Source organism: Ambystoma mexicanum, chromosome 14, assembly GCF_040938575.1.
Source record: "Ambystoma mexicanum isolate Mex_15411 chromosome 14, UKY_AmexF1_1, whole genome shotgun sequence".
NCBI lineage: Eukaryota > Metazoa > Chordata > Amphibia > Caudata > Ambystomatidae > Ambystoma > Ambystoma mexicanum.
In genome coordinates this window covers 466746346-466759955 of record NC_090940.1, presented here as the reverse complement: position 1 = coordinate 466759955, position 13610 = coordinate 466746346, and positions in this window count along the sequence as shown.

Genomic DNA, 13610 nt, shown 5'->3' with positions numbered 1-13610 from the left:
GAGCTGTAACTTAGCTTACAGTGCCCTCTTGTGTCATGTTGCACTAAAGCCGCAACATGATAAAAGAAACTACGGGAAACAGCGTTCCCCGGTACTGACTGTCTTAAGGGCATGTCAGTTTCCCCGTAAGAAGGAGCGAAAGCCCAGAGGAGTGCGGCAGAAGGCTGCACTTCTCTGGCAAAGTCAAGAACAAGGTGAAAAACAACAGCAAAAAGTTTCGGGGTTGCCAACTGGAAGGAAAATTACCTACAATTACGAAATCTTTCCTAACAGGAAGGGTCTCAGGATTGGAATGGGAAGGAGTTGAATATCAAATCTCATGCTATAGGAACGATATCAGGTTTGGTAGAAGCATTGAGATATCAGATCTCATGGTATAGGAAGGGTATCAGGATTGGAATGGGAAGGAGTTGGATATCATCTCATGCTATAGGAAGGGTCTCAGGATTGGAATGGGAAGTAATTGGATATCACATCTCATCCTATAGGAAGGGTCTCAGGTTTGGAATGGGAAGCATTTGGATATCACATCTCTTGCAATAGGAAGGGTCTCAGGTTTGGTATTAGAAACATTGAGATATCACATTTCATGATATAGGAAGGGTCTCAGGATTGGAATCGGAAGGAGTTGGATATCACATCTCATGTTATAGGAAGGGTCTCAGGTTTTGTATTAGAAGCACTGAGATATCAAATTTCATGCTATATGAAGAGACGCAGGATTGGAATGGGAAGAAGTTCGATATCTCATCTCATGGTATAGGAAGGGTCTCAGGATTGGAATCGGAAGGAGTTGGATATAACAACTCATGTTATAGGAAGGGTCTCAGGTTTGGTATTAGAAGCACTGAGATATCAAATCTCATGCTAAATGAAGGGACGCAGGATTGGAATGGGAAGGAGTTGGATATCACATCTCATGGTATAGGAACGGTCCAACTTTGGTATTAGAAGCATTCAGATATCACATCTCATGGAAGGGGCTCAGGATTGGAATGGGAAGGAGTTGGATATCACATCTCATGATATAGGAATGATCCCAGGTTTGGTATTAAGAGCATTGAGATATCACATCTCATGCTATAGGAAGGGTCTCAGGTTTGGTAGAAGCATTGAGATATCACATCTCATGCTAGAGGAAGGGCCTCATGATTGGAATGGGAAGGAGTTGGATATCACATCTCATGTTATAGGAAGGGACTCAGGTTTGGTATTAAAAGAACTGAGATATCAGTTCTCATCCGTTAGGATGGGACTCAAGTTTGGAATGGTAAGCATTTGGATATCACATCTCTTGCAATAGGAATGATCCAAGGTTTGGTATTAAGAGCATTGAGATATCACATCTCATGCTATAGGAAGGGTCTCAGGATTTGAATGGGAAGGAGTTGAATATCACATCTCATGCTATAGGAAGGATCTCAGGTTTGGTAGAAGCATTGAGATATCACATCTCATGCTATAGGAAGGGTCTCAGGATTGGAATGGGGAGGATTTGGATATCATATCATGCTATAGGAAGGGTCTCAGGATTGGAATGGCAAGGTGTTAGATATCACATCTCATCCTATAGGAAGGGTCTCAGGTTTGGAATGGTAAGCATTTGGATATCACATCTCTTGCAATAGGAATGATCCAAGCTTTGGTATTAAGAGCATTGAGATATCACATCTCATGCTATAGGAAGGGTCTCGGGATTGCAATGGGAAGGAGTTGGATATCACATCTCATGCTATAGGAAGGGTCTCAGGTTTGGTAGAAGCATTGAGATATCACATCTCATGCTATAGGAAGGGACTCAGGATTGGAATGGGAATGAGTTGGATATCACATCTCATGCTATAGGGAGGGGCTCAGGTTTGGTATTAATAGCATTGAGTTATCAATTCTCATGCTATAGGAAGGGTCTCAGGATTGGATGGGAATAAGTTGGATATCACATTTCATGCTATAGGAAGGGTCTCAGATTTGGTAGAAGCATTGAGATATCACATCTCATGCTATAGGAAGGGCCTCATGATTGGAATGGGAAGGAGTTGGATATCACATCTCATGCCATCGGAAAGGTCTCAGGTTTGGTAGAAGCATTGGAATATCACATCTCATGCTATAGGAAGGGTCTCGGGTTTGGAATGGGAAGGACTTGGACATCACATCTCATGTTATATGAAGGGTCTCAGGTTTGTTATTAGAAGGATTGAGATATCACATCTCATGTTATAGGACAGTCTCAGGTTTGGTATTAGAAGCATTGAGATATCACATCTCATGGTATAGGACGGGTCTCAGGATTGGAATGGGAAGGAGTTGGATATCACATCTCATGCTATAGGAAGGGTCTCAGGATTGTAATGGGAAGGAGTTTGATATCACATCTCATGCTATAGGAAGGGTCTCAGGATTGTAATGGGAAGGATTTTGATATCACATCTCATGCCATACCGATTCTAATCCTGAGAGCCTTCCTATAGCTTGAGATGTGATATCCAACTCCTTCCCATTCCAATCCTGAGACCCTTCCTATACCATGAGATGTGATATCTCAATGCTTCTAATACCAAACCTCAGACCCTTCCTTTAGCATGAGATGTGATATCCAACTCCTTCCCATTCCAATCCTGATACCCTTCCGATAGCAGAGATGTGATAACTCAATGCTTATACCAAACCTGAGACCATTCTTATAGCATGAGATGTCATATCCAACTCCTTCCCATTCCAATCCTGAGACCCTTCCTATAGCATGAGATGTGATATCTCAATGCTTCTAATACCAAACCTGAGATCCTTCCTATAACATGAGATGTGATATCCAACTCCTTCCCATTCCAATCCTGAGACCCTTCCTATACCATGAGATGTGATATCTCAATGTTTCTAATACCAAACCTGAGACCCGTCCTATAACATGAGATGTGAGATCCAAATCCTTCCCCTTCCAAACCTGAGACCCTTCCTTTTGCATAAGATGTGATATCCAACTCATTCCCATTCCAATCCTGAGACCCTTCCGATAGCAGAGATGTGATATCTCAATGCTTATACCAAACCTGAGACCCTTCCTATAGCATGAGATGTCATATCCAACTCCTTCCCATTCCAAAACTGCGACCCTTCCTATAGCATGAGATCTGATATCCGACTCCTTCCCATTCCAATCCTGAGACCGTTCCTGTAGCATGAGATGTGATATCTCAATGCTTGTAATACCAAACCTGAGACCCTTCCTATAGCATGAGATGTGATATCCAACTCTTTTCCATTCCAATCCTGAGACCCTTCCTATAGCATATGTGATATCTCAATGCTTCTAATACCAAACCTGAGACCCTTCCTATAGCATGAGATGGGATATCCAACTCCTTCCCAATCCAATCCTGAGACCCTTCCGATAGCATATGTGATATCTCAATGCTTCTAATACCAAACCTGAGACACTTCCTATAGCATGAGATGGGATATCCAACTCCTTCCCATTCCAAACATGAGACCCTTCCTATAGCAAGAATGTAATATCCAACTCCTTCCCATTCCAATCCTGAGACCATTCCTATAGCATGAGATGTGATATCTCAATGCTTCTAATACCAAACCTGAGATCCTTCCTATGACATGAGATGTGATATCCAATTCCTTCCCATTCCAAACCTGAGACCCTTCCTACAGCATGCAATGTGATATCTCAATGCTTCTAATACCAAACCTGAGACCCGTCCTATAACATGAGATGGGATATCCAACTCCTTCCCGTTCCAAACCTGAGACCCTTCCTATAGAATGAGATGTGATATCCAACTCCTTCCCATCCCAATCCTGAGACACGTACGATAGCAGAGATGTGATATCTCAATGCTTATACCAAACCTGAGACCCTTCCTATGGCATGAGATGTGATATCCAACTCCTTCAAATTTCAATCCTGAGACCCTTCCTATAGCATGAGATGTGATATCTCAATGCTTCTAATACCAAACCTGGACCCTTCCTATAGCATGAGATGTGATATCAAACTCGGTCCCATTCCAATCCTGCGTCCCTTCCTATAGCATGAGATTTGATATGTTTTGATATGTTTCTACTACCAAACCTGAGACCCTTCCTATAACATGAGACGTGATATCCAACTCCTTCCCATTCCAATCCTGAGACTCTTCCTATAGCATGAGATGTGAAATCTCAATGCTTCTACCAAACCTGAGACCCTTCCTATAGCATGAGATGTGATATCCAACTCCTTCCCATTCCAATCCTCAGACACTTCCTATAGCATGAGATGTGATATCTCAATGCTTCTAATACCAAACCTGAGACCCTTCCTATGGCATGAGATGGGATATCCAACTCCTTCCCATTCCAAACATGAGACCCTTCCTATAGCAAGAATGTAATATCCAACTCCTTCCCATTCCAATCCTGAGACCATTCCTATAGCATGAGATGTGATATCTCAATGCTTCTAATACCAAACCTGAGATCCTTCCTATGACATGAGATGTGATATCCAATTCCTTCCCATTCCAAACCTGAGACCCTTCCTACAGCATGCAATGTGATATCTCAATGCTTCTAATACCAAACCTGAGACCCGTCCTATAACATGAGATGGGATATCCAACTCCTTCCCGTTCCAAACCTGAGACCCTTCCTATAGAATGAGATGTGATATCCAACTCCTTCCCATCCCAATCCTGAGACACGTACGATAGCAGAGATGTGATATCTCAATGCTTATACCAAACCTGAGACCCTTCCTATGGCATGAGATGTGATATCCAACTCCTTCAAATTTCAATCCTGAGACCCTTCCTATAGCATGAGATGTGATATCTCAATGCTTCTAATACCAAACCTGGACCCTTCCTATAGCATGAGATGTGATATCAAACTCGGTCCCATTCCAATCCTGCGTCCCTTCCTATAGCATGAGATTTGATATGTTTTGATATGTTTCTACTACCAAACCTGAGACCCTTCCTATAACATGAGACGTGATATCCAACTCCTTCCCATTCCAATCCTGAGACTCTTCCTATAGCATGAGATGTGATATCTCAATGCTTCTACCAAACCTGAGACCCTTCCTATAGCATGAGATGTGATATCCAACTCCTTCCCATTCCAATCCTCAGACACTTCCTATAGCATGAGATGTGATATCTCAATGCTTCTAATACCAAACCTGAGACCCTTCCTATGGCATGAGATATGATATCCAACTCCTTCCCATTCCAATCCTGAAACCCTTCCTATACCATGAGATGTGATATCTCAATGCTTCCAATACCAAACCTGAGACCCGTCCTATAACATGAGATGTGATATCCAAATCCTTCCCCTACCAAACCTGAGACCCTTCCTTTAGCATGAGATGTGATATCTCAATGCTTCTACCAAACCTGAGACCCTTCTTATAGCATGAGATGTGATGTCCAACTCCTTCCCATTCCAATCCTGAGACCCTTCCTATAGCAAGAGATGTGATATCTCAATGCTTCTAATACCAAACCTGATATCCTTCCTATAACATGAGATGTGATATCCAACTCCTTCCCATTCCAATACTGAGATCCTTCCTATACCATGAGATGTAATATCACAATGCTTGTAATACCAAACCTGAGACCCTTCCTATAGCATGAGATGTGATATCCAACTCCTTCCCCATCCAATCCTGAGACCCTTCCTATAGCATAAGATGTAATATCACAATGCTTGTAATACCAAACCTGAGACCCTTCCTATAGCATGAGATGTGATATCCAACTCCTTCCCATTCCAATCCTGAGACCCTTCCTATAGCATGAGATGTGATATCTCAATGCTTCTAATACCAAAACTGAGACCCTTCTTAAAGCATGAGATGTGATATCCAACTCCTTCCCGTTCCAAACCTGAGTCCCTTCCTATAGCATATGTGATATCCAACTCCTTCCCATTCCAAACCTGAGACCCTTCCTATAGCAAGAATGTAATATCCAACTCCTTCCCATTCCAATCCTGAGACCATTCCTATAGCATGGGATGTGATATCTCAATGCTTCTAATAGCAAACCTGAGATCCTTCCTATGACATGAGATGTGATATCCAATTCCTTCCAATTCCAAACCTGAGACCCTTCCAACAGCATGCGATGTGATATCTCAATGCTTCTAATACCACACCTGAGACCCGTCCTATAACATGAGATGGGATATCCAACTCCTTCCCATTCCAATCCTGAGACCCTTCCGATAGCAGAGATGTGATATCTCAATGCTTATACCAAACCTGAGACCCTTCCTATGGCATGAGATGTCATATACAACTACTTCCCATTCCAATCCGGAGACCCTTCCTATAGCATGAGATGTGATATCTCAATGCTTCTACCAAACCTGAGACCCTTCCTATAGCATGAGATGGAATATCCAACTCCTTCCCATTCCAAACCTGAGACCCTTCCTATAGCATGAAATGTGATATCTCAATGCTTCTAATACCAAACCTGCGAACCTTCCTATAGCATGAGATTTGATATCCAACTCCTTCCCTTTCCAAACCTGAGACCCTTCCGATTGCAGAGATGTGATATCTCAATGCTTATACCAAACCTGAGACCCTTCCTATGGCATGAGATGTCATATACTACTCCTTCCCATTCCAATCCTGAGACCCTTCCTATAGCATGAGATGTGATATCTCAATGCTTCTACCAAACCTGAGACCCTTCCTATAGCATGAGATGTGATATCCAACTCCTTCCCATTCCAATCCTGAGACCCTTCCTATATCATGAGATGTGATATCTCAATTCTTCTAATACCAAACCTGATATCCTTCCTATAACATGAGATGTGATATCCAACTCCTTCCCATTCCAATCCCGAGATCCTTCCTATGCCATGAGATGTGATATCTCAATGTTTCTCATACCAAACCTGATGCCCTTCCTATAGCAAGAGATGTGATATACAAATCCTTCCCATTCCAAACCTGGGACCCTTCCTATAGCATGAGATGTGATATCCAACTCCTTCCCAATCCAATCTTGAGACCCTTCCTATAGCATGAGATGTAATAGCACAATGCTTGTAATACCAAACCTGGGACCCTTCCTATAGCATAGGATGTGATATCCAACTCCTTCCCATTCCAATCCTTAGATCCTTCCTATAGCATGAGATGTGATATCTCAATGCTTCTAATACCAAACCTGAGACCCTTCTAAAAGCATGAGATGGGATATCCAACTCCTTCCTATTCCAATCCTGAGACCCTTACGATAGCAGGGATGTGATATCTCAATGCTTATACCAAACCTGAGACCCTTCCTATGGCATGAGATGTGATATCCAACTCCTTCCCATTCCAAACCGGAGACCCTTCCTTTAGCATGAGATGTGATATCAAACTCCTTCCCATGCCAATCCTGAGACCCTTACTATAGCATGAGATGTGATAACTCAATGCTTCTAATACCAAACCTGAGATCCTTCATATAACATGAGTTGTGATATCCAACTCCTCATTCCAAACCTGAGACCATTCCTATAGCATGAGATGTGATATCTCAATGCTTCTAATACCAAACCTGAGATCCATCCTATAACATGAGATGTGATATCTCAATAGTTCTAATACCAAACCTGAGATCCTTCCTATAGGCTGAGATGTGATATCCAACTCCTTCCTGTTAGGAAAGATTTCGTAATTGTAGGTAATTTTCCTTCCATGTGGCAACCCCTAAACTTTTTGCTGTTGTTTTTCACCTTGTTCTCGACTTTGCCAGAGAAGTGCAGCCTTCTGCCGCACTCCTCTGGGCTTTCGCTCCTTTCTTACGGGGAAACTGACATGCCCTTAAGACAGTCAGTACCGGGGAACGCTGTTTCCCGTAGTTTCTTTTATCATGTTGCGGCTTTCGTGCAACATGACACAAGAGGGCACTGTAAGCTAAGTTACAGCTCTTTTGGGTCTCTAGCCTTCTACAGGCCCTAGATACTCGTTTAGGATTGTATTTGATCGGTGCAAGTGATTCAGGGATGGGAATGGTGGCAGCGATCGTTTCTTGTGTTTTGAGCTCCTTTTGGCGTTCTAAGCGCGTTTCTCGCGCTTAACCCAAAATGGTGGCCTGGCTCCCAAAATGGCCAGACCACGAGGCTCCTTTGTCCTGTCCGCTGACCGTCTTGCTCCCTTCACCTTCCCCAGGTCGAGCCGACCCGGGGCCTTCTTTATTTGGGCATGTACTTTCCCGCGAAACACGGATGCTTTCACGGGCTTCTACATGTCTTGTGTGTGCCTCCAGGATGTGGGCTGGGATGTCTGGTCCCAATACACATCCTGGGTGCCAGAGAGTCTAGGGTGGTGTGAATGCCTGGGACCACCGTGGTCCGTGATTGGTCCACGAATGGTGTGAGTGTTGATGAGCGGATCTCCCTTTGGGTACCCTCTGTTTTGGCGCGAAGGGAACCGTGGATAAGAGCGGGCTGGAAACACCACTACCATGTCGATCTCCTGAGTTCTCACGAACGAAGGAATACAGGAGCCAAGTATCCTGCAACCAAGAGGCTGGACCGAGGAATCGCTGGTGACCCGCTGAAGGATTTCTCCTCTGCACTGCTGTCGCCTTGTGAAACCCTTTTCACCTTTGATCGAACCAGAAGGCCTGTACTGGTACTTCTACCCTTGGAATAGCGGGAACAGCTATTCTCGGCATCTTCACCATCTCTTGCCAGTAAGCCTTCGGAAGCGTCTCTGGGCCATCCAGCTGACTGACCAGCTTAGACGGGAGTCTTGCTCTGTAACCGCCGCCAGGTTGTGTAGTATTTCGAGTCCTTGTCACTCTCACATGCTTCGTACACTTGGTGTTCCCAGGTCTGAAGTGAGTAGTGTACATTTGGCTCAGATACACACGGCCTCTCCGTTGCCCTGCTGTGGTAACAAACTGTGCGGGTTTCTTCGATTGGGATGTCTTTTTACTCAACACGACGACGAGGCGTTCCCTGCTCTTCTGAACCTGCCAGCTGCTGAAACTGACGCGGAGAAGCCTGGGTCTGCTTGCATCGGGGACCGGTGATAGCATAGTTAGGATCTGGTCGCCCTCCTGCAGGAGCCCATTGCTTTTCCCCGCTGTCAAACAGCACCCTTTTCCGTACTCGCGCTCTGCTTCTGCCCACTGTGGAGGCTGCGCTTGAGTCGCGGAACTTGTTCTTCTTCTTTTGTGCACTAAACTGAACTGCCTGATTTCCCTCGAAGAGCTTCTCCTTTTGCCCGTTGGGACCAGAGCGTGCAGGTACTTTTGAGCACAAGGCTCCACTCTTCGCAGGGCTCGGACTTCCATCTAGTTAGGTGCCTCTGAAGGCGAACTGGGTCTAAGCATTATTGCGCACTGCCTGTTTTCCCTCCCTTTTAGGTGGACTACACATTTCGTGCATATAACGCTTGAGACTTGTTGTATTTGTATATATATTGTGTTGATATGGTATGTGTTGGTTTACTATCGTTATATTGTGATTTTCTCGCAACGGTCATTGTTTTAAAGGCCTTGGAATAAATGTGTATATATTTTTAATATAACACCTGTTTGGAGTAGTTTCTAAGTGATCTTGCTACCCTGTTCCAAGTAATTAGGTTGGTGTTAAGACGGATTTCTGAACTCTGTCCTGGTGGCGCAGAAGTTCAGAAGGCCAACCTAATTACTTGGAACAGGGTAACCTCTGGACGAGCCAGAGCCAGACCAATCAAGGTAGCGATCGCGGCGGTCAAGACTAGGTCTCAAGAGGGGTGAGGGTGACTGAAAGCCCGCAATGAGCACACAAAGCAAGAGCGCTTACAAACTACTCCAAACAGTTGTTATATTAAAAATATATACACATTTATTTCAAGGCCTTTAAAACAATGACCGTAGCGAGAAAATCACAATATAACGATAGTAAACCAACACATACCATATCAACACAATATATATACAAATACAACAAGTCTCAAGAGTTATATGCACGAAATGTGTAGTCCACCTAAAAGGGAGGGAAAACAGGCAGTGCGCAATAATGCTTAGACCCAGTTCGCCTTCAGAGGCACCTAACTAGATGGAAGTCCGAGCCCAGCGAAGAGTGGAGCCTTGTGCTCAAAAGTACCTGCACGCGCTGGTGCCAACGGGCAAAAGGAGAAGCTCTTCGAGGGGAATCAGGCTGTTCAGTGCACAAAAGAAGAAGAACAAGTTCCGCGACTCAAGCGCAGCCTCCACAGTGGGCAGAAGCAGAGCGCGAGTACGAAAAAGTGGTGCTGTTTGACACAGCGGGGAAAAGCAATGGGCTCCTGCAGGAGGGCGACCAGATCCTAGCTATGCTACTCACCGGTCCCCGATGCAAGCAGACCCAGGCTTCTCCGCGTCCGTTTCAGTAGCTGGCAGGTTCAGAAGAGCAGGGAACGCCTCGTCGTCGTGTTGAGTAAAAAGACGTCCCAATCGAAGAAACCCGCACAGTTTGTTACCACAGCATGGCAACGGAGCGGCCGTGTGTATCTGAGCCAAATGTACACTACTCACTTCAGACCTGGGAACGCCGAGTGTAGGAAGCGTGTGAGAGTGACAAGGACTCGAAATACTACACAACCTGGCAGCTGTTACAGAGCAAGACTCCCGTGTAAACTTGTCAGTCAGCTGGAATGCCCAGAGACGCTTCTGAAGGCTTACTGGCAGGAGATGGTGAAGATGCGGAGAATAGCTGTTACCGCTATTCCAAGGGTTGAAGTACCAGTACAGGCCTTCTGGTTCGATCAAAGGTGAAAAGGGTTTCACAAGACGACAGCAGTGCAGAGGAGAAGTCCTTCAGCGGGTCACCAGCGATTCCTCGGTCCAGCCTCTTGGTTGCAGGATACTTGGCTCCTGTATTCCTTCGTTCGTGAGAACTCAGGAGATCGACATGGTAGTGGTGTTTCCAGCCCCCTCTTATCCACGGTTCCCTTCGCGCCAAAACGGAGGGGACCCAATGGGAGATCCGCTCATCAACACTCACACCATTCGTGGACCAATCACGGACCACGGTGGTGCCAGGCATTCACACCACCCTAGACTCTCTGGCACCCAGGTTGTGTATTGGGACAAGACATCCCAGCCCACATCCTCGAGGCACACACAAGACATGTAGACGCCCGCAAAAGCATCCGTGTTTCGCGGGAAAGTACATGCCCAAATAAGGAAGGCCCCGGGTCAGCTCGACCTGGGGAAGGTGAAGGGAGCAAGACGGTCAGCGGACAGGACAAAGGAGCCTCGTGGTCTGGCCATTTTGGGAGCCAGGCCACCATTTTGGGTTAAGCGCGGAAAACACGCTTAGAACGCCAAAAGGAGCTCAAAACACAAGAAACGATCGCTGCCACCATTCCCGTCCCTGAATCACTTGCACCGATCAGATACAATCCTAAACGAGTATCTAGGGCCTGTAGAAGGCTAGAGACCCAAGAGAGCTGTAACTTAGCTTACAGTGCCCTCTTGTGTCATGTTGCACGAAATCCGCAACATGATAAAAGAAACTACGGGAAACAGCGTTCCCCGGTACTGACTGTCTTAAGGGCATGTCAGTTTCCCCGTAAGAAAGGAGGGAAAGCCCCGAGGAGTGCGGCAGAAGGCTGCACTTCTCTGGCAAAGTCAAGAACAAGGTGAAAAACAACAGCAAAAAGTTTAGAGGTTGCCACATGGAAGGAAAATTACCTACAATTACGAAATCTTTCCTAACACTCGCCCCTCCCAGACTATGGACAGAGGGAACTAATCCACCCCTGGATGAGTCTCTTGTTCAGGTCGGTTAAACATTCTGGACAACCCATCAGCATTGCTATGTTGGACACCTGGCCTATGCTCAATACTGAAGTCGAAGCCTTGTAGACTTATGGACCACCTAAGCAACTTTGGATTCTCCCCCTTCATGTTCATTAGCCACTTTAAGGGCTTATGGTCAGTTTGCACAGTGAAGTGGGTCCCATAGAGGTAGGGCCTCAGCTTCCTTAGGGCCCACACAACAGAGAAACATTCTTTCTCTACCGTGGACCATCTGAGCTCTCTGTCCTTAAGCTGGTGGCTAATAAAACCAATAGGGTGTTCCTTACCCTTCTCATCTACTTGTGATAGTACAGCTCCTATCCCAGTGTCAGAGGCGTCCGTCTGCACGATAAAAGGTCTTTGATAATCAGGGGCCCTGAGGACAGGGGCCTGGCACAAGGAGTCTTTTAAGCCATTGAAGGCCTACTCACACTCGTCGGTCCAAGTTACCTTCTTGGGTTTCTTCGGAGTTGTGAGGGCAGTCAGAGGGGCAGCTATGGTGCCATAGTCTGCCACAAAATTGCGGTAATACCCCGTGAGTCCTAAGAAGGCTCTCACTTGGGTTTGTGTAGTGGGGGTAGGCCAGTCTTGTACTGCTTGTACTTTACTGGGAAGAGGCTGTATCCTCCCTCCACCTACTTCATGTCCAAGGTAAACCACTGAGCCTTGTCCAATCTGCCATTTACTAGCCTTTATGGTCAAGTGTGCTTTCTGAAGAGCCTGGAGCACAATCCCGAGGTGTTTCACATGGTCTTCCCAGGTGGCACTGAAAACTGCTATATCGTCCAGATATGCAAGACAGAATTCGTCCAACCCATTCAACACATGATTCACAAGCCTCTGGAAAGTGGCAGGTGCATTCTTCAACCCGAACGGCATTACCCGGAATTGGTAAAGGCCGTCTGGAGTAGAAAATGCTGTCTTCTCCTTGGCATGTTCTGCTAAAGCTATTTGCCAATAGCCAGCAGTGAGGTCAAACGTGCTGAGGTACTTGGAGGCACCCAAAGTATCCACCAGCTCATCTGTTCGAGGCAAGGGGTGCGCATCTGTCTTGGTGACAGCATTCAGAGCCCTGTAATCCATGCAGAACCTCAATTCATAAGTGCCTGCCTTTGGAACCAAAACCACAGGGCTGGACCAAGGACTACTAGAGGGTTCAATCACCCCAAGGTCTAACATCTTGTTGACCTCGGTCTTAATATAAGACCGTACTTTGTCTGACATCCTGTATCCCCTACTTTTGGTAGGTACACTGTCTCCTGTGTCAATGTTATGTTTGCACCAAGATGTCAAACCAGGCGACTGTGAAAACAGGGGGGAAAACTGCCTAAGCAAACTTTTCACCTCAGCCTGCTGATCAGAAGTCAGGCGAGGGGCCACTCGTACCCCCTCAAAGGAGCTATCTGAAGGACCGCTTTGGAACAGGTCGGGGAGAGGTTCCGACTCCTCTTCCTCAACATCTGAAGCCAGTAGCAGTGCTGCGATTTCGACTCTTGGGACGAAAGCCTTCAGCCTATTCACGTGAAACACTTTTGGAGCCTGTCCAGGCCTTCCAAGGTCCACTAAATAGTTAACCTCACCCAGGGGCTCCACCACTGTGTAAGGGCCTGACCATTTGTCCTGAAAAGCTCGAGGCCTTATGGGATTCATGATCAGGACTTGCTGACCAGGTGTAAAGTGGATGAGGGAAGCTTTCTGGTCGTACCAATGTTTCACCAGCGCTTGTCCTGCCTTCAATTTATCACTAGCCAAGCCCATCAGAAGTACCATCCGTTTTCTGAGCCCTAGCACATAATCAACTACGTTGGTAGTAACAGG